Below are 20,904 nucleotides of genomic sequence, written 5' to 3'. Positions count from 1 at the left end.
GGCTGGGTCTATACGGCTGCACACAAAAGTTTGCCACCCTTTTGCTTCAAAATTGAGGGTGGCAAGTATAATAGGAATCCCTGTTGTGAGCCATGGTGGTGGTGGTCCTGGTGCTTCCAACATCTCTGCTAGCCAAGGGCGAGCTGCATCACCTATAGCAAGCTTCTCCTAGTACTGGATTGCCTCTACCTCCTCGAGCCCCAAGTAAGTGTTCAGAGTGATTTGGTCAAATCTGACTTTAAAGTTCCTCACCTTGGTCACTTTGGTACCCTTCTTGATGTGTGCCACACTGGCATAGAATTCCCGTACCAAATGCTCCTTGGAATCCATAATACTCTGGGTGAACAACATTTCCTACCCCTCGCGCTCTCTGAACTGTCTAAGCACATTTGGATTGTATCTATCCAAATCCTTCAATAAGAACTGTCGCTTAAGTGTGAGCGATCTCTGGGGCCACCACTCTCTGAACCTTGTGAAGGCCGTCAAACTCACAAATCTATCCTCCCACGCTTCCTTCTTCTTCGACCTCTCTAGGCCGCCCACTCGAGTGTCACCTCATCTACCATCATCCAGGACATCGTCATCATCATCTACTGCAACTGGTGCAGGAGGAGTAGGTGTAGAGGAGGGCTCTGAACCCTGGCTACCGGTATCGGAACCCTCTGAATAACTTGCTGTAGTGGAGAGTTCCACTCCAATAGATCACCACTAATGTAAGCTTACTCGGCATGAAATCACGTAGGGCCTTTTCGGCATGTAATGAAGGCTTTTGGTCTAAGGAGGAAAATATTGGAATGGAAGTGGTTCATCTTTCCTTTAGCACTCCATTTTCTCTTTTTGGCTCATACTTTGCCGACTCTTTGAGTCATTTTCTTTTTCCTTAGGGAAACTAGAGAGAGTTGACATCACTCTTTCTTGGTCATGCTATTCATATTCTCCTTCTTTGTTTTCTCCATGCTTTGCACTTTTGCTTTCTTTTGAATCTTTTCAACCCTTTCACATTATTCACTTTCTTTTTGTATTTTTTTTTTGTTCTTTATTTTTTGTGCCTTGATACCATCTTCAAACTCCTCGTCTCTCCCCCAAACTTATGTTTTCGCCATTTGTTTCTCATGAGTGCTAAAGAAAGCTCGGGTGCCAAGAGAGGGTCACTATAATACGGGTAAATGCTTGTAACATGGTTATCGAATGAAAAAGGCTTTACGATCAAAAGGGTTGACTAGGAATAATATCATTGGTGGGCCATGGAAGGTTTCAAAACGGGTCAAGGAGAGCCTACAATCACTTCTCAAGCCAAGCTAACTTAGAATTCCGCCTAGAAACATATTCAGGGTAAGTTCTAGACCATTCGCACGGGCACTTGAACTTGTAACAAAATACCTCACCTCTCACACAACCTGTTTGTTAAAGAGAATAGAGTCGAGGGCTCACAACAACCGCATTCAAGATTGAAATTGCTAATGGTTCAACTAAACCACCCGATGATTGCCTAAGTCAACACAAGAGTCACAATGTCACTAACTAGAGCCATTTCTTTCCAAAAACTTGTTTTTAACCATAAGCGTGTAGTTAAGTGTATTAGTACCAAGTGAAGCATGCTTGACCCTTATTTATTCATTAATACTACTGTTTTCACCTAAACATCAAAAATGGACTCGATCCCTTCAGAAGGTTGTCATGCCATCCATCATTGAGAAGAGCCACTCGGTTCACACAAAACCAACCTTTGGAAAGAATCGTGGCATTAAGAAAACTAAAGACTTATTATTCACTTAAACATAAAAAAGAAGCTAACAACTCAAAAAGAAGCTATTAAAGTAAATAAGAAGCTATACTATTAAGAAAGCAGAATGAAGAAGCTATGAAATAAACTACTGAAAGTACGACAAGTGAATATACAAACCGAGAGGAATATAATATATACATCAAAAGAGAGGGAGGAATATATACATAATGAAAGAGAAGATAAAGATAAAATACAAAGAGTATTAAAGTTATTACAGGCCAATGTCATCAAATCAGACCAAAATAGACCACCTCCCTGAATAAAATAAGCATTATCCTCAATGCTTAGCAAAATCAGAATAAGGGAGGGTAGAGAGTAAAGAAAACTCCCGATGTGGTCTCAAGGCGACTGGCAGCATCACTACCCTCGGGCTCCTCCAACTGGATCTCATCATTATTAGGCTGGGGAACAACGGGGTTGGCGAATATCTGTAGCATCTCCTCGGCAGTGTGGGCAGCAAGGTCTGGCTCATCAGACTGGCCAGCTGGTGCCTCTGCTGATGGTGCTGCTGGGTTTGCTGGTATTGCTGGATCTGTCTCCATCAGTAGGTCAAATGGAAACTCACCCGCTGCTACAATCCTTGTCACCTCCTTTCTCAATCTCTCAAGTGACTTCTTTGAAGCCTGATATTTCCTCATCTTCTTTACCTGCTTGCCCAACTCCTCAATAGCTCCCCCATGAGCCACAAGTGTATCCATAATGGTCTTCTGGTTGTCCAAGATCTTCTTCAATATTTCCTCCACTGATGGAGGAACATGTGTTGTTGTTGAGGTAGAAGACTGTGCTGCAACATCATTGGATATATCAGACAGCTTTGAACTAGCTGACTGCATCCAGTTGTTGAGACTCACCAATACCTGGGAGACTCGCAGCGTAGTGAGTGGATAATTGGATGATGCCTGCACTGGTACTGATGCGGATAGTCTAGAAGATGAAGGTGGTGGCATATCAGCTGTCTCGATGGAAGGACCGGTTGTTGTGGAAGGCATGGGTGCTGTAGATGGCTCAACAGCAGAATCTGTGACCACCACCGATAGCTCATCAGATTGGCCAACAGTGGCAGTTGCCTTACCCTTGAACTTTGGGTTTCTCGGACCTTGCAAGGAGTACCATGAAAAAGGCTTCTTGGCCCGCACTTTTGTGTCAAAACTCCTCGGCTCCACCTTTGCATCTGTGAAATATTCTGTGAGGGTGTTGGGATATGGGTAGGAGCTTGCACCTTTTCGAACAACCTCTATCATGTTGGCTGACATGATGGCACCCACATTGATTGGGTACCCGGACATAATAGAAGCCACCAAAACTCTCGGGGGATAGTAAGATTGTTCTCATTCTGGCTGGGTCTATACGGCTGTACACAAAAGTTTTCCACCCTTTTGCTTCAAAATTGAGGGTGGCCCGTATGATAGGAATCCCTGTTGTGAGCCATGGTGGTGGTGGTCCTGGTGCTGCCAACATCTCTGCTAGCCAAGGGCGAGCTGTATCACCCAAAGCAAGCTTCTCCTAGTATTGGATTGCCTCTACCTCCTCGAGCCCCAAGTAAGTGTTCAGAGTGATTTGGTCAAATATGACTTTCAAGTTCCTCACCTTGGTCACTTTGGTACCCTTCTTGATGTGTGCCACATTGGCATAGAACCCCCATACGAAATGCTCCTTGGCATCCATAACACTCTAGGTGAACCACATTTCCTACCCCTCGCGCTCTCTGAATTGTCTAAGCACATTTGGATTGTATTTATCCAAATCCTTCAATAAGAACTGTCGCTTAAGTCAGAGCGATCTCTGAGGCCACCACTCTCTAAACCTAGTGAAGGCCGTCTAACTCACAAATCTATCCTCCCATGGTTCCTTCTTCTTCGACCTCTCTAGGCCGCCCACTCGAGTGTCACCTCCTCTACCATCATCCAGGACATCATCATCATCATCTACTGCAACTGGTGCCGGAGGAGTAGGTGTAGAGGAGAGCTCTGAACCCTGGCTACCGGCATCGGAACCCTCAAAAAAACTTGCTGTACTGGAGGGTTCGTCGCGCAATTGATATATCCTAGTGGTTTGTGGTGCTTGGGACTGGGCGTCAGGCTGTACTTTCACTGAATAACCCTCGGAGGCTTCCCTAGACGGGGCATATGAACTAGATTCTGAGGGCTCTGTGGCCCTACCTCTCCCAATAGTCAACTTTTTGGCGATGGTTTTTGATTGCACTCCTAGTGGGTGAGTGCCCTTTCCTCGGCCTCGGAAAGATTCACCCCTCCCTTTAGATGTATCGCCTCTGCCTCATGATCGAACCATTATCTGCAATACGAAGCACAAAAGTCAGTTAAAGTCCAGAAGCAGTGTGTTAATAGTTGCAGGAAAAGAAAATAGTGTGCATATGTGAAAGCGGTCCGCACAATGTTGAGTGCGGCCATAGACTGCCTTGTGCGGACCGCACAATTTCAAAGTGCGGCCTCACATTCTGAAGTGTGGACCGCACAATTTTGAGTGCGGCCGCACAAAACCAGGTTCAGACTACTGGTTCTCTGAAGTTCCAAAGTGAGCGCACACATTTTTCCGCGGACCGCAAAATTTTTCTGCGGACCGCACAATTTTGAGTGCGGTATGCATTTTTCATGCAACACATTTGCCCTAATTTAAGATCTGCGAACCGCACAATTTTGTGTGCGGCCGCACACTTTGAATTTAAACGGCACTGACTTTAGGTTTTTGCAAGTTTTGCACAATTTAGACATGGTATTTGCAAATAAACATGATTAATGATCTATCTAGTCCCCAATGAACACACATGTTATAACCCATATGATTTTAATCACACATGAATAACATTTGACATTTTAGGCCTATAATTAACTATACTAATCAAGAACAAAAATTATGAAAAATTAGAAAAATCTAACATGGATTGAACATACCAGTGATGAAGGATGCAGGTGAGAATCTAAACTTGATGAAATGAGTATGGAGTGTGAGATATTTTGTGATGCACCGTGTTTGCTTAGTCTCAGGAACTCAGAGCATGTAAAGTTGTGAATAGTGCTCAGAGGACCTATTCATAGGTTGACGAAATCGTCAAAATTTGAGCTGAGTGCGGCCGCACAATTTTGAGTGCGGTCCGCACTCTTTACCTAGACCTTTGCTGAGATTATGTGCTCCGTACAAAAGTGAGTGCAACCGCAGAAATTTGTGCGCTCCGCACATTTTTGTGTGCGGCTACAGAATGGCCTATTCTATGTAACTCAAAACTTCAGAGAGTTCACATTTTTGGGTCTCCAGTTATGCGGTTGCATTCATTATTGTGCGGTCCGCACTTTATTCAACACTTGGGCAAATTTTTCGAACACAGTCCCTGCAATGCACACTCATTCCTACAATTCACTTCAAAACCAGTTAGCTCAAAACAAAACCTATCTAACAAAGAAGAAAATAAAAAATAAAAGAAAACATGGGTTGCCTCCCAAGAAGCGCCTGATTTAACGTCGCGACACGATGCAGATTACCATCAATCACTTAAAATGAATTAACGGCATGATGTGGCCATCATCAACTTTGCCAAGATAATGCTTCACCCGATGACCATTGACTCTAAACACTTCATCATTTTTATTTTTCAAGTCCAATGCACTGAAGGGTGTCATATGCATAACTTCAAACAGACCACTCCACTTAGACTTCAACTTTCCCGGAAATATTCGTAATAGAGAATTGAACAATAACACAAGATCACCTTATTTGAACTCCTTATTCCGGATGTACTTGTCATAGAGGTACTTCATCTTGTCCTTATATAAGGACGAACTTGAATATGCATGGTACCATAATTCATCAAGCTCATTCAATTGTTCCACACTCAAGTTGGCGGCGACATCCCATTCAAGATTAAGCTTCTTCAATGCCCACATAGCTTTGTACTCAAGTTCCACCAGAAGGTGACAAACTTTACCAAACACTAACCAGTACGGAGACATACCAATCGGTGTTTTGTAAGCCGTCCTATAAGCCCAAGGAGCATCATCAAGTTTCTTTGACCAATCCGTCCGGTTGGCATTCACTGACTTTGACAAAATACTCTTGATCTCCCGGTTGGAGACTTCCACTTGCCCGCTTGCTTGAGGATGATAGGGGCTCGACACTTTGTGAGTGACACCATACTTTGTGAGTACGGTGCCAAAAGCTTTGTTGCAAAAGTGCGATCCCTCATCACTAATAATGGCCCTTGGAGTACCGAATCTCGTGAAGATGTTCTTTTTCAAAAATTCCACCACACTTTGAGCTTTATTGTTGGGTAAAGCCACAGCTTCAACCCACTTTGACACATAATCCATCGCTACCAAAATGTAAGTGTTCTTATAAGAGCTCACGAACCCATGAAATCAATGCCCCACATATAAAAAATGTCAATCTCCAAGATGGTGGTGAGGGGCATCTCATTTTTCTTTGAAATCCCACCTGCCCTTTGACATTCATCACAATGCTTGACGAGATCGCTAGCATCCTTGTAAATAGTTAGCCAATAGAATCCACAACTCAACACTTTTTTTTGCCGTTCTAGCTCCCCCATGGTGACCACCATATGGTGAAGAGTGGCAAGCCTCAAGAATTTCCACTTGTTACTCCTCTGGTACACATCATCGAATCACACCATCGATACAAATCCGGAAGAGATACGGCTCATCCCAATAATAGTCAAGGCAATCCCGTTTGAGTTTGTTCCTTTTGTTTGAAGAGAACTCATTCGGTACAATACCACTCACATGATAATTGACTAAGTTGGCGAACCATGGCATCCTGGTCATTAAAATGGCTAGAAGCTGCTCATCGGGGAAGAAATCATTTATCTCAAGGCCGTCATGTGGCCTCCCCTCCTCCTCCAAATGAGACAAGTGGTCTGCTACTTGGTTTTCACTACCCTTGCAATCTTGAATCTCTAGATCAAACTCTTGCAATAGAAGCACCCACCGCATTAACCTTGCCTTTGAATATTTCTTTCTCATCAAATACCGAAGTGTCGCATGATCGGTGTGGACAACCACTTTTGTACCCATCAAGTACGGGCAAAACTTCTCCATAGCAAAGATAATAGCAAGGAGCTCTTTTTCGGTCACTGTGTAGTTGACTTGGGCATCATTCATGGTCTTACTAGCATAGTAGACCGGATGGAAGATTTTTTTGATATGTTGCCCCAAAACTGCTCCGACCGCCGCACCACTTGCATCACACATGAGCTCAAAAGGCAAGATCCAATCTGGTGCGATGATAATAGGAGTAGTAGTCAATTTAAACTTGAGCAATTCGAATGCCTTCATACAATCCTCGTTGTAATGGAACTTGGCTTCCTTCTCCAAAAGTTTACACAAGGGACTAACCACCTTAGAAAAGTCCTTCATGAATCGGTGATAGAACACCGCATGACCCAAGAAACTCCTCACTCCCTTCACGGATGTAGGGGTGGGAGTTTAGAGATCACCTCTATTTTGGCCTTGTCGACCTCAATACCATGCTTTGAAATTTTGTGGCCGAGGACAATGCCTTCCTCGACTATAAAGTGACACTTCTCCCAATTCAAAACCAAGTTTCTTTCTTCACATATTGCCAATACCTTATCCAAGTTGTTCAAGAAATCATCAAAAGAGTTCCCGACCATGGAAAAGTCATCCATGAAGACCTCAAGAAAGTCCTCCACCATGTCGGTGAAGATGGCCATCATACACAGTTGAAAAGTTGCCGGTGCGTTGCATAACCCAAATGGCATCCGTGAGAATGCGAAAGTATCATAGGGACAAGTGAAAGTGGTCTTCTCTTGGTCCTACGGAGAAATAAGAATTTGATTGTAGCCGGAATATCCATCAAGGAAATAATAGAAAGCTCGACCGACCAACCTATCAAGCATTTGATCAAGGAATGGAAGCGGGAAATGATCTTTCCGAGTGACTTTGTTGAGCTTCCGATAGTCCATACACGCTCTCCACCCGGTGACCATTCTTGTAGGGATCAATTCGTTCTTGTCATTTGTTACCACAGTCATACCTCCTTTCTTTGGGATACATCGCACCGGAGAGGTCCACGAGCTATCGAAAATAGGGTAAACAACCCCGACATCCAACCATTTTATGATCTCCTTCTTCACCACTTCTTGCGTTGCTTCATTTAATCTTCTTTGATGTTTAACGGAGGGTTTGGCATCCTCCTCCAAAATAATCTTGTGCATGCAAAAGACGGGGCTTATACCCCGAATATCCGCTAGTCTCCATCCTATAGCTTTCTTCTTCTTCTGAGCACCGCCAAAGTAGAATCTACTTGCACGTTAGTCAAGCAAGAGGAAAGAATAACCAGTAAAGTAGAACATGGGCCAAGAAACTCATACCTAAGATGTAGAGGCAATGGCTTTAACTCCAAAGTGGGAGGCTCCTCGATTGAGGGCTTTGTTGGAGGAGTCTTCCGGTTCTCAATATCTAAGGACAATATTCGAGGTTCATAAGTGTATGACCCCATTCCTTGCAATGCATTTACACATTCCACATAGCCTTCCTTTTCCTCATCATCATGATTAAGCAATACGACTTCCAAAGTATCATCAACATTTATCACGGTACTAGCATCATCAACAATCACTTCGGTCACTAAGTTCACAAACGAACAAACTTTGTTGCTATTCGGTTGCCTCATAAATTTGCACACATGGAAAACCACCTTTTCATCACCTACCTGGAAGGTGAGCTCACCGGCTTTCACATCAACAAGAGCCTTCCCCATAGCAAGGAAAAGTCTACCCAAGATAATAGACACCTCATAGTCCACTTCACAATCAAGAATCACAAAGTACGCCAGAAGGATGAACTTATCAACACAAACCAACACATCATCAGTAATACCCAATGGTCTCATCATAGTACGTTCCGCCATTTGTGGCCTCATAGATGTGGGTCTTAGTTGCCCAATTCCCAAAGTTTTGAACACCGAGTAGGGCATCAAGTTGATATTCGCCCCTAGATCACATAGAGCTTTGGCAAAGTCGGCGCTCCCAATAGTGCAAGGGATTGTGAAAGCATCGGGATCTTCCAATTTCGGAGCCATTGATTGCACAATAGCACTCACTTGATGCATCATCTTGATAGTCTCATAATCCATTGATCTTTTCTTTGTCACCAAAACCTTCATGAACTTTGCATAGCCGGGGATTTATTCCAATGCCTCAATCAATGGCATATTAATGGATAAGCTCTTCATCATGTCAATAAACTTCTTGAATTGGTTCTCGCTATTTTTCTTGGCGAGCCTTTGAGGGTATGAAGGATGAGGCCTTGGCATTGGTGCCTCGGCCTTGAGCACTACCGGTTCCGGTATGTCAATCACGTATTCCCTAGACGAGTTCACTTCTTTTTGAGTCTCCTCCACATTTTCATCAATATCAATTCTCACTTCTTCATTAGCTTGAACCACATTGCTTGGAATTTCATCTTCTTGAATCACTACATCATCATCCACATTTCTTCTTTGGTTTGAATCACTTCTTTTTGCCTTCCTACCTTTTCCACTCCGTGTGATTATGGCCATGGCATGTACCGTGTTGTTCCCACCCTTCGGGTTCACCACCGTGTCACTAGGTAGTGCCCCCTTAGGACGAGTGTTTAAAGCTTGCGAGATTTTCCCTAATTGAACCTCCAAATTTCTGATTGAAGTGTTGTGAGAGGCTAGTTGAGAATCGGAGTCGGCATTTTTCTCCATCATCTGTTTGAACATATTTTCAATCCATCCCATATCATTATTGGAAGATCTAGAACCATGGGACGGATAAAGAGGCGGGTTGCTTGGTTGTTGATACATCGGGGGCCTTTGAAATCTCGACCCCCAATTCCCTTGGTTATTATTCCAACCCCCTTAGTTGTTGCCTCCAAAGTATCCTTGATTGTTGCCACCCTAATTTACTTGGTTTCCTTGATTATTCCAATTGCCTTGATTATTATTATTGTTCCAATTACCTTGATTGTTCTTACCATTACTCCAATTGCCTTGGTGGTTTTGATTGTTCTAATTTCTTTGGTTTCCTTGAGAACGCCATTGTTGTTGACTCGGGCCTTGAGTTTCTTTGCCCTTGGTAGTTATTCACAAATTGCACTTCTTCCTCTTGCTCATTGTATGATTTATCTTGGTCAAACCCACTATCATCTTGCACAAATTGTTCCACACGGTTTTGCACTTGTTGACCCTTTTGCCTTCGCTTGTTCACCATCATATTGGCACCTTCCATTGAATTTACTTGCTTAGGACCTTGAACTTGTTGAATTTGAGACTTGGCTAATTGATTCATTGTGGTCGTCAACTCAGCAATTGATTGTCCATGATCATGCAATTCCTTATGTAGGTGAATCACATTTAGATCACCTTGAGGAACATTAGCTCTACTTTGCCATGCCGATGAAGTATCCGCCATTTCATCCAAGATTTCACAAGCTTCGGCATATGGCGTTGTTATGAAATTCCCACCTGCAAGTTGGTTGGCCACGCATTGATTGGTAGTGTTGATCCCCCGGTAGAAGGTTTGTTGAATCATAGCCTCAGTCATATCATTATTCGGGCACTCTTTTACCATGGTACAGTACCTCTCCCAAATCTCGTGCAAAGGCTCATTGGGTTCTTTCTTGAATGCTAGAATCTCATTCCGAAGAGTAGCCATATGCCCGGGAGAAAAGAACTTGGCAATGAATATTTCCGCCAATTCATCCCATGTATGGATGGAATGGTTTGGCAATCTTTCTAACCAATCCAAGGCCTTTCCCCATAGAGATAAGGGAAATAGCTTCAACCTTAGAGCATCCTCAGAGACGTTGTCCTGTTTACTCCCCCAACAAGTATCCACAAAGTCTTTTAGGTGCTTGTATGCATTTTGATTCGGAGCCCCGGTGAAGAATCGCCGTTGCTCTAGCAATGTGAGCATAACATTTGTGATTTGAAAGTTGCCTGCCCTAATGCGGGGCGGGACTATGGCACTTGCATACCCTTCATTCCGCAAAACCCTGTGTGGAGCCGCTCTTGGTGGATTTGGGGGTGGAACGGGAATGTTATCTTGAGGCGGTCGACCTCGTCTATTTGCTTGAGGTTCAAGAGGAACCTCTTCAACTGGGTCATCTTCCACGTCCACATCTCTCAAAGGCATGTTTTCGAGAGGATCATTGTTCAGAGCCATTTTTGTACCTACAATGGATTCACAAAAAGGTTAGTAACTCGGAAGGAAAAGAAGACAAATCACACACAAAACTAAATATATAGCTAAATCCATTTTTAGCTCCACGACAACGGCGCCAAAAATTGATGTCGCCCAAATTCACACCACTGATTGGGATTGTGAAGCAGTCGATGTAATTATAATTACCCAACGTGAGTCGGGGTCGATTTCACAGAGAGCTTATATTGGATTAGGTATATATCTAGACTAGGTGTATGACGTGCCCGAATTGCACTTCCACATAATTGGTTGTTTCTTTCTACTTCTAAAATTTATGTTATTGTTTGTAAATGTAAAGCTATAGAATGATATTTTTAGTGTTGTTGTTTTTCAAGTTTATAAAAGATCTAGGGCTGTGACTTCCACCTAGGTGGTTACCTAACAGGTTATGGGCTTTAGGGCATGTTTCGTTGGTTAGGGTGTAATATAGCAATCAATACGCGATTACCCACTCGATACCTCTCGGTAGTTAGAGTGATTTTGCCCAATTTGGCTTTCTCAAGTTCAAATGGGTAATTCACAAAACCGTTGATATATGCTCAAGTTGGGTCTTACTATCTCTAGATTCAACCCTTTAATTGGGGCTATCAATTTCTTGAGTTCACCCCAATTTCTTGTTAGCCAAGTTTTTCTAAACTTAGTCTCTCTCTTTCTCAAGTAGAGACAAAGTCAATTAGGCATGAATCAATGTTTGCAACCATTAATTCCTAAATTCAAGCAAGAACTAGGCTAAATATCATACACCCAACCTTAAACAAGCCCTAAATCAAATACCCATTAGGTACCCACACTAGGGTTGAGTCACAACCCTAGTTAGAGATTTATCTACTCATAGGCAAAAATGAAGAAACTAAGTAAGAAAATAAGATTAAACTCATAATAGATGATAAAGGGATGAAAATTCAATGTTAAAATGATAAACTAATACAAAGTTTCCCAAAGCAGTAAAGGAAAAATGGCTATCTACTTTCTGGAGTTCAAAACTTAACCTAAATTTGACAAAAAGATTTATTTATACCCAACTAAAATTATCGGACAAAATTGCCCCTGCGGAGGTTGTGCGGCCGCACAATTCTATGTGCGGTCCACACTTTGAAGCTGGATTGGCAGGATAGACTTCTGCGGCCGCACAATTCTTAGGTGCGGCCGCACTTCTTCAGATTTTTGCCGACCGCACATTTCTGAGTGCGGCCGCACTCTTGGACTTGAGCTGGATATGGGAGGTTTCTGCGGACCGCACATTTATGAGTGGTGCCGGTTCTCAGCATGTGTGCAAACTGCTTAAGTCCTTATATGGTCTTAAGCAGGATTCTAGGCAATGGAACCTTAAACTTACCTCAGCCTTGATCTCTTCTGGTTTTACGCAAAGTCCTCTTGACTATTCCTCGTTCACCAAGAGGTCATGTGGCAAGTTGGTGGTGGTCTTAACCTATGTTGATGATCTTTTGATCATGGGAGATGATGTTTCCTTGATTCAGGAGACTAAAAATTATTTGCAGAAGGCTTTTAAGATCAAGGATCTTGGTGAATTGAAGTACTTCCTTGGCATAGAGTTTGCACACAGTAAAGAAAGGATTTTGATGCATCAAAGAAAGTATGCACTTGAGCTTGTCTCTGACATGGGGCTGGCTTATGCCAAGCCAGTTGGTGCTCTTACGGAACTTAACCAAAATCTCACCACCACAGAGTTTGTTATGCATGTTGGTTCCTCTGCTGATTCTACTTTTGCTGATCCTACTGTCTATCAGAGGTTGGTTGGTCGACTCTTATATCTGACAATCACTCGACCATACATTGCTTTTACTGTGCAATGTCTGAGTCAGTTCATGCACTCTCCCAAATGTTCACACATGGCTGCTGCTCTCAGGCTTGTGAGGTATATTAAGGGTTCCCCTAGTCTTGGCATTCTCATGCATTCCGAGACTTCTTCTCAGCTTACCACTTACTGTGATGCTGATTAGGCCTCGTGTGCCAACACTAGGCGTTCAGTTACTGGTTACCTTGTGATGTTTGGTAATTCCCTCATCTCTTGGAAGTCGAAAAAACATGCCACTGTTTCACGAAGCTCCGCTGAGGCTGAGTATCGAAGTCTAGTTTCGACTGTGGCAGAGGTAGTATGGGTTGTAGGTTTGTTCAAGAAGTTGGGTGTGGAGATTCAGCTGCCTGTTTCTATGCATTCTGACAGCAAATCTGCTATCCAGATAGCTGTGAATCCTGTGTTCCATGAATGTACCAAACACATCGACATTGATAGACATTTTATTCGGGAGAAAGTGCAACTTGGGTTGGTTCATTTTCTTCACCTTGCCTCTTTTGAACAATTAGCCGACCTTCTCACCAAAGGGCTCACTGTGGTTCAACATAGTTATCTGATGTCCAAGCTAGGGATGAAGAACATCTCCATCTCTCCTAGTTTGAGGGAGGGGGGGAGGGGTGTAAAGGAGTTAGTTAATAGTAGTTCCTGATCATTAGTTAGCTATAGGGGTAATTATGTCATTTTTCTTATTTACAGTTGTCATCTGTTAGGAGTCAATAGATATTAGTATAAGTATAAGCATACATTCATTTTGTTAGTAGTAACTGACATTGCTAAGCAGAGAAGTAATCAGATTGTTCTCTCTGTTCTCTACCTTTCTTCTGCTCTTAATTTCGTCTTCTCAATTTATTCAGTTGTGGATTACACTTCATAATCAGTATAAATCAGTGAAAAGTTAACAGGTTTAGCAATTAACATAACTGATGAGTGTGTGAGAACAAAGTACCATCTGAAAATAAAAGTTGGATACTTTTATTGGTGTGCTGATGCGTGCGTGTGAACAAAGTACCACTTGAAAATAAAAGTTGGATACTTTTAATGGTGTGTGGACCAAAGTGAACAATATCACTCCATGTTAAGAGTATCTTTGAGTCGTTTTAATCCAACAATAACTAGTTCAAAACTTCAAATATCAGGCAAACCACTTATATTAATTTCACTGATTTTCGTGGTAATTGTAAATAAACATTTTCTCCAATTAATTTATAGTATAATTTTTGGTTTAACCTAACAGGAATTGGACACTTTCAACTAAACCAAATACTAATAAAAAACTACTGGTACTGACCTGTATAATACCGGTGGAATAACTTTAACTTTTATTGGAAAAAAATTATAGTAACAGATAAAGAGTAGAAATAAGCATGTGTAATTCTAGCTGATTAAGTTAAGGAAAAATGGTCAAATATACCCCTGTACTTTCGAAAAAAGTTTAAATATATCCTTCGTTATACTATGAGTCCAAATATACCCCTGCCGATATACTTTGGGTTCAAATATACCCCTCATTTAAACAGAAGGACACGTGTCATCGTCCTGTTGGCCAATTCTAAATATCTCCTAATTAATTTAAAAGACCCATTACCCATACCCGAAAAACAATTTTTTAAAGAATTTTTTTTTGTAAAAACTGAAAAAAACTGAATTTGTTTTTACTAAAAACTGAAAAAACGAAAATAGTTTTTTTCCAGTTTTTACAAAAACATTGCTTTAGAAAAAAAAACTGAAAAGCAATTTTCTAAAGCAATATTTTTGTAAAAACTGAAAAAAAAACTGATTTGTTTTTACTAAAAACTGAAAAAATCGAAAATATTTTTTTTCCAATTTTTAGAAAAAAACTGCTTTAAAAAAATCTGAAAAATATTTTCTAAAGCAATTTTATTTTTGTAAAAACTGGAAAAAAAAAACTGAAAAGCAATTTTCTAAAGAAATATTTTTGTAACAACTGAAAAAACAAATATTTTCGTTTTTTTTCAGTTTTTAGTTAAAAGAATTTCAGTGTTTTTTCAGTTTTTACACGCTTTAGAAAATTGCTTTTCAGTTTTTTTTCTAGTTTTTACAAAAATATTATTTTAGAAAATATTTTTCAGGTTTTTTTAATGCAGTTTTTTTTGTAAAAACTGAAAAAAAAATATTTTCGTTTTTTACAGTTTTTAGTAAAAAAAAATTCAGTTTTTTCCAGTTTTTACAAAACAAAATTGCTTTAGAAAATTATTTTTCTGGTATGGGTAATTGGTCTTTGTAATTAATTAGGAGATATTTAGAATTGACCAACAGAACGATGACACGTGTCTCTCTATTTAAATGAGGGGTATATTTGAATCCAAAGTACACCGACATGGATATATTTGGACTCATAGTATAACGAAGGATATATTTTAACATTTTTCAAAAAATACAAGGGTATATTTGGCCCTTTTCCCTTAAGTTAACGATGAAGGAAATGTACTCGGAGCAATTTGTAGTTTTGTTAATAGGTCGCAGCTTAATGTCTACTCCAAATTTCTTGTGTAAAAAAGGGAGTTGTTTTTTTACCATACTTAATACGAGGTAGTACTATTTCCTTTTCACATTTACAGGTAGCAAAGATATCTGCCTATTGTTTTGACAAGGGAAGGAAAAAAGATCCAAGCTGAGATGGTCAGATTGTTGTTTGGTATTAAGGAAATTGAATGATAGTACTGACGAAGAGATTTGGTAAGCAAGCCACAAAAGTATTAGGAATTCTAATTGTTTACAAATTCATACAGTTTGATTACTTGTACGAGACTACAAGTAGTCTAAGACGATAAATTCGTGACTGATTGCGCTATCATTTTTGCGTATTATTCACAATTTCTTCACTGAAATTAGATTCGTGAAGAAGTTGATGATGTTGGAAATAAGAGGAATCCGTGACACTAAATCATGCTTTCTATATGTGTCTTCAGTTTCTACAAGTTATGTACTTGCACTTTTCGATAAGTAACTGAAAATGATATTGTATACGGTCAAAATAGATTTCGGTTTTCGTACGTTTGATCGAGTTCGAATGGTAAGCGACCGAAGTAAGACTTCGAGATGAGTTCCGAAGATAGTACAAACAAGCTTTGAGCTCCAAGACCGATCGAGGAATCGCCTCGATATCATTATCGAGCCCATGACCAAATCGAACCGCAAGGCAACGTGAAGGTTGTCGGAGACGCACAGACCGATTGACACTCACCCCGAATGTCGAACTCGAACCAAGACCGAGGGCTCGACCCAATACCGAGCTCGAGCCAGTATCAAGCTCGCAGACAAGAGCCGTTGCAACCGCACTAGGGGAGAGAATCTTGACGAGAATCGAGGAAGAGACAATTCATCATGGATTCTCCACTATATATTTTTTTATTATAAATAAAGTAAGATCCCTCTACTATAAAAGGGGGAATCCTTGTAAGCACAAGAAAGGTTCACACATTGTAAGAAAAGACTACTTCTCTTATTGAAGAATAAATCTCTTAAGCTAGTTTTACTCAGCATACTCACTATTCTTGTTCAATAATTTATCTCCCGTTTTTATAGCCAAGAATCCAAACATTTCTATTTTTACGTACGATTTATGTCAAGCTATATCACATATTCTTAGAACTACTTATAAATTCAACTATATCCGATTTTTCGGGTAAATTCAACTTTTGAGATCTATAATCGAGGGAGGGAATGCCGAGATAAATTCCACAAGCTTAACCTGGGATTGGAGGAATAAGTATATTGAATACTTAAAGAACGGAAAACTCCCATCGAACTCTAAAGAATCGAGGGTTCTACGAACCAAGGCTGCTCGATTCACGTTGGTTGAAGATGAAACATTGTACAGAAGGACATTCGACGGACCACTAGCAGTATGCTTGGGACCAGGGGACACCGATTATGTTTTACGAGAGGTCCATGAAGGCACCTGTGAAAACCACTCCGGCGCCGAACCACTAATTCACAAAATCATCAGAGCAGGATACTACTGGGATAGCATGGAAAAGGACACTAAGGAGTTCGTTCGTAAATGCGATAAATGTCAAAGGGTTTGCCTACCATCGGCCCCAGGTAAAGCTAAATTCATTTTGTTTATGACTGACTATTTCTCTAAATGGGTTGAAGCACATGCGTTCGAAAAAGTAAGAGAGAAAGAGGTTATAGATTTCATCTGGGATCACATAGTGTGTAGATTTGGTATACCAGCAGAAATAACATGTGACAATGGTAAGCAATTTATCGGCGGTAAAGTGACAAAATTTCTCGAAGATCATAAAATAAAAAGGATACTGTCAACACCATATCATCCTAGTGGGAACAGACAGGCCGAATCAACGAACAAGATTATCATCCAAAACATAAAGAAACGATTGAACGAAGCCAAAGGAAAGTGGAGAGAAATTTTGCCCGAAGTCCTTTGGGCATATTAGACAACATCTAAATCCAGTACAAGAGCGACTCCATTTTACTTAGTGTATGGCTCCAAAGCTTTAATTCCGGTCGAAGTAGGAGAACCAAGCGCAAGGTTCTGACATACATCAGAAGAATCGAACTACGAGGCAATGAATACTAGCCTCGAATTATTAGATGAAAAACGAGAAGCGGTACTGGTTCGAATGGCTGCACAAAAATAACGAATCGAAAGGTACTACAACAGAAGAACCAACCTCCGCCATTTCAAGACCGGGGACTTAGTCCTAAGGAAGGTCACCGTCAACACTATTGGAACATATCGCTTCTCAAACGACATTATTGTTAAGGTATGATTTTCTCTTCTCTATCGTCTATATACATATATTCGACACTAACTCATTGCAGGAATTCGACAAAAAACATCAAGACCTCTGGTTTCAAAGCACGCGTTGTACTTTTTTCCCCCTTAATTCGGCTTTTATCCCAAATGGATTTTTCTGGAAAGGTTTTTAACGAGGCAACAACTATGTGTTACCCGAGGACAAATCAATAGTATCTGAGGCTCCTTCGTATTCAACCTCGAATACTGGGGGGCTACCAATCGAACAAATCAAGTTCGGCACAAGAAAGTTGTTTCATATCAAATTCATGTCAAACAGGGTCTCGATAAAGAAAAGTGTAAGGGCCAAATGGTCAAAACGAACCATGACCACTTATTTTTACTCGAACTCTAGCACAAAATACAAACACATGTATAATGACTTATAAAGGAGAACTTCTTCTTTTTTCAGATATCTCACACTTTGAAAATATCTTCCTGCTTCATGATTCAAACAGGCTTAAAGGCCAACCACCATAAAAAGAATTTTTGATATAAGCGGTTATAAAAAGCCTACGGGCTAAGATACTTTGAGTTCGAGTTTGAAACAATCACTCACTCAATTATTAAAGCCTAAGGACTATCTTACTTCGAGTTCGAGCAATCACTCACTCGATCATAAAAAACCTACGGGCTAGGATACTTTGAGTTTGAGTTCGAAACAATCAATCACTCAATTATTAAAGCCTAAGGGCTATCTTACTTCGAATTCGAGCAATCACTCACTAGATCATAAAAAGCCTATGGGCTAAGATACTTTGAGTTCGAGTTCGAAACAATCACTCACTCAATTATTAAAGCCTAAGGGCTATCTTACTTTGAGTTCGAGCAATCACTCACTCGATCATAAAAAGCCTACGGGCTAAGATACTTTGAGTTCGAGTTCGAAACAATCACTCACTCAATTATTAAAGCCTAAGGGCTATCTTACTTCGAGTTCGAGCAATCACTCACTCGATCATAAAAAGCCTACGGGCGAAGATACTTCGAGTTCGAGTTCGAAACAATCACTAACTCAATTATTAAAGCCTAAGGGCTGTCTTACTTCGAGTTCGAGCAATCATTCACTCGATGATAAAAAGCCTACGGGCTAAGATACTTTGAGTTCGAGTTCGAAACAATCTCTCACTCAATTATTAAAGCCTAAGGGCTATCTTACTTCAAGTTCGAGCAATCACTCACTCGATCATAAAAGGCCTACGGGCTAAGATACTTCGAGTTCGAGTTCGAAGCAATCACTTACTCAATTATTTCGAGTTCGAGCAATCACTCACTCGATCATAAAAAGCCTATGGGCTATGATACTTTAAGTTCGAGTTCGAATCATTCACTCAACTGCTAAGCCTACGGGCCACTTTCATTTCGAGTTCGAGCAAGCACCCACTCGACTGCTAAGCCTACGAGCCACTTTCATTTTGCGTTCGAGCAAGCACCCACTCGACCATTACGCCTACAGGCTACTTTACTTCGAGTTTGAAATGTTCACTCGACTACTATGCTTGAGGGCTACTTTTATTTCGAGTTCGAGCAAACACTCACTCGGCCATAAAGGCTACGAAGGCCGAATTCGATGAAATCGCCTAAATCCTTATGAAAACATTCGCAAGGCATGAATAAAATCTCTACAAGGAAAGAAAGCAGAAGCAAGCTAGTAAAAGAAAAGATATTTGTATAAATATACAAAGATTGTTTACATGAATAAATGCAACCTAGAATCTAAGGGCTAAGCTTCTGGGTTATCATCGAGAGCGGCCTCTTCTCCACCGGGCCCCCCGTTATCGGACCCACTCTTGTTACCATCATCATCATCATCGTCGTCGCCATCAGAAGCCAAGGCTTCAGCATCAGCTTTGAGTTCTTTGGCCCTTTTTATCTCTTCAGCAAGATCGAAACCTCGAGCGTGTATCTCCTCGAGGGTCTCCCTCCGAGATCGACACTTAGCAAGTTCGGCAACCCAATGTGCTCGAGTGTCGGCAGTATCCGCTGTCTCTCTTGCCTCCATTTGAGTAGCCTCGGCATCGGCCCGATACACAGCAATAGACTTGTCCGCCATGACTTTCGATAACTCAATCTCCGCCTTGCCCTCAGCAAGCCTTGTTTCAAGCTCCTCGATCCTCTTGGCCTGAGCCGAACCTTTTTGCTTGATGCTTCGACGCTGAACATCGGCCGATGATAATTTGGCCAAGATAGTTTCTTTTTCTGCAGCCAGGCGGTCGATAGTCTACTTCTACCGATCACATTTGGCCTTGATTTGATCGACTTCTTCCCAAAGCAACCCGATCTTTTTAACCTTTTGCTGCAGCTGAGAAAACAAAGGGTTAGCTTTCACAGTTGGGTCAAACCCATACTCTAACAGAACGAGGCTCACCTGCTTATCTAGTTTGGCCTCTTCTTCACGAGCCTTAGCCAAATCTGCTTGGAGGTCCTTTATAACCTCGTCCTTTTGGCCGCAAAGAAACCGCAGAGCATCTCTCTCCCCCGAGACCTTCTGAAGATCGACCTCACACTGGCTGAGGTTGGCTCGAAACTTGCTAATGGCCTACACAGAAGGGAAAAAACACAAGTCAGGTTTAGAAAAGAACAAAGAAACCAAGCGCAGTAAAATCATTACCCGAGAAATGAAATGTTGGGCCTCTTCTAGAAGAAGAGAGGCGTCACTAATATCGGAGGCATCATCGAATCCAGTAAAGCAATCCCGAAAAGGATCCCCTACACTAGAGCCTCCGCCCATATCGGGGGTCTTCAATTCTCGAGCTTCCTTTAACGCCTCCTCAGAAAAGGTCGAAGGAGAAGGCAAATGACCCACTATCATGGTCCCGAGAGAATCATTCGGGACGCTTTGATCGAGACTCGGGGTATCGGAACCGGCCCCGACCGGTATAGACATCATCGGCTCAGAAGGTTTGGCGACCTCAATAACTTGTGCAGATCGGACCACCAAAGCTAAAGCATCTTCTTCTTCTTCTTCTTCTTCTTCTTCTTCTTCTTCTTCTTCTTCTTCTCTCAGTCGTTGGACCGAGTCCATCGAAATAGCGATTTCCTTCCTCCTCACCCTTCAAGTTTTGGGCTTGAGGTCCTCTAACCAAGAGACAGCTTTTCACTTTTTATCTTTCCCCGATTTCGGGACCGGGGACTTGGTTCCTTCCTCACCACTCGAAGGCCTCAAAACGGCATCCTTGGTTACGCCTGCAAGAAAGGAAGTCAGTAACGAATGGAGCATAAAAAATATTTCGAAAAACATGAGAAGTGACCCTTACCGTGATTCTTGGCCTCCCACCTACCTTTCGCTAAATCACGCC

This window comes from Nicotiana tomentosiformis, chromosome 1, assembly GCF_000390325.3.
Source record: "Nicotiana tomentosiformis chromosome 1, ASM39032v3, whole genome shotgun sequence".
In the NCBI taxonomy this organism is placed as follows: Eukaryota; Viridiplantae; Streptophyta; class Magnoliopsida; order Solanales; family Solanaceae; genus Nicotiana; species Nicotiana tomentosiformis.
Note: the sequence above shows the minus strand (reverse complement) of the source record.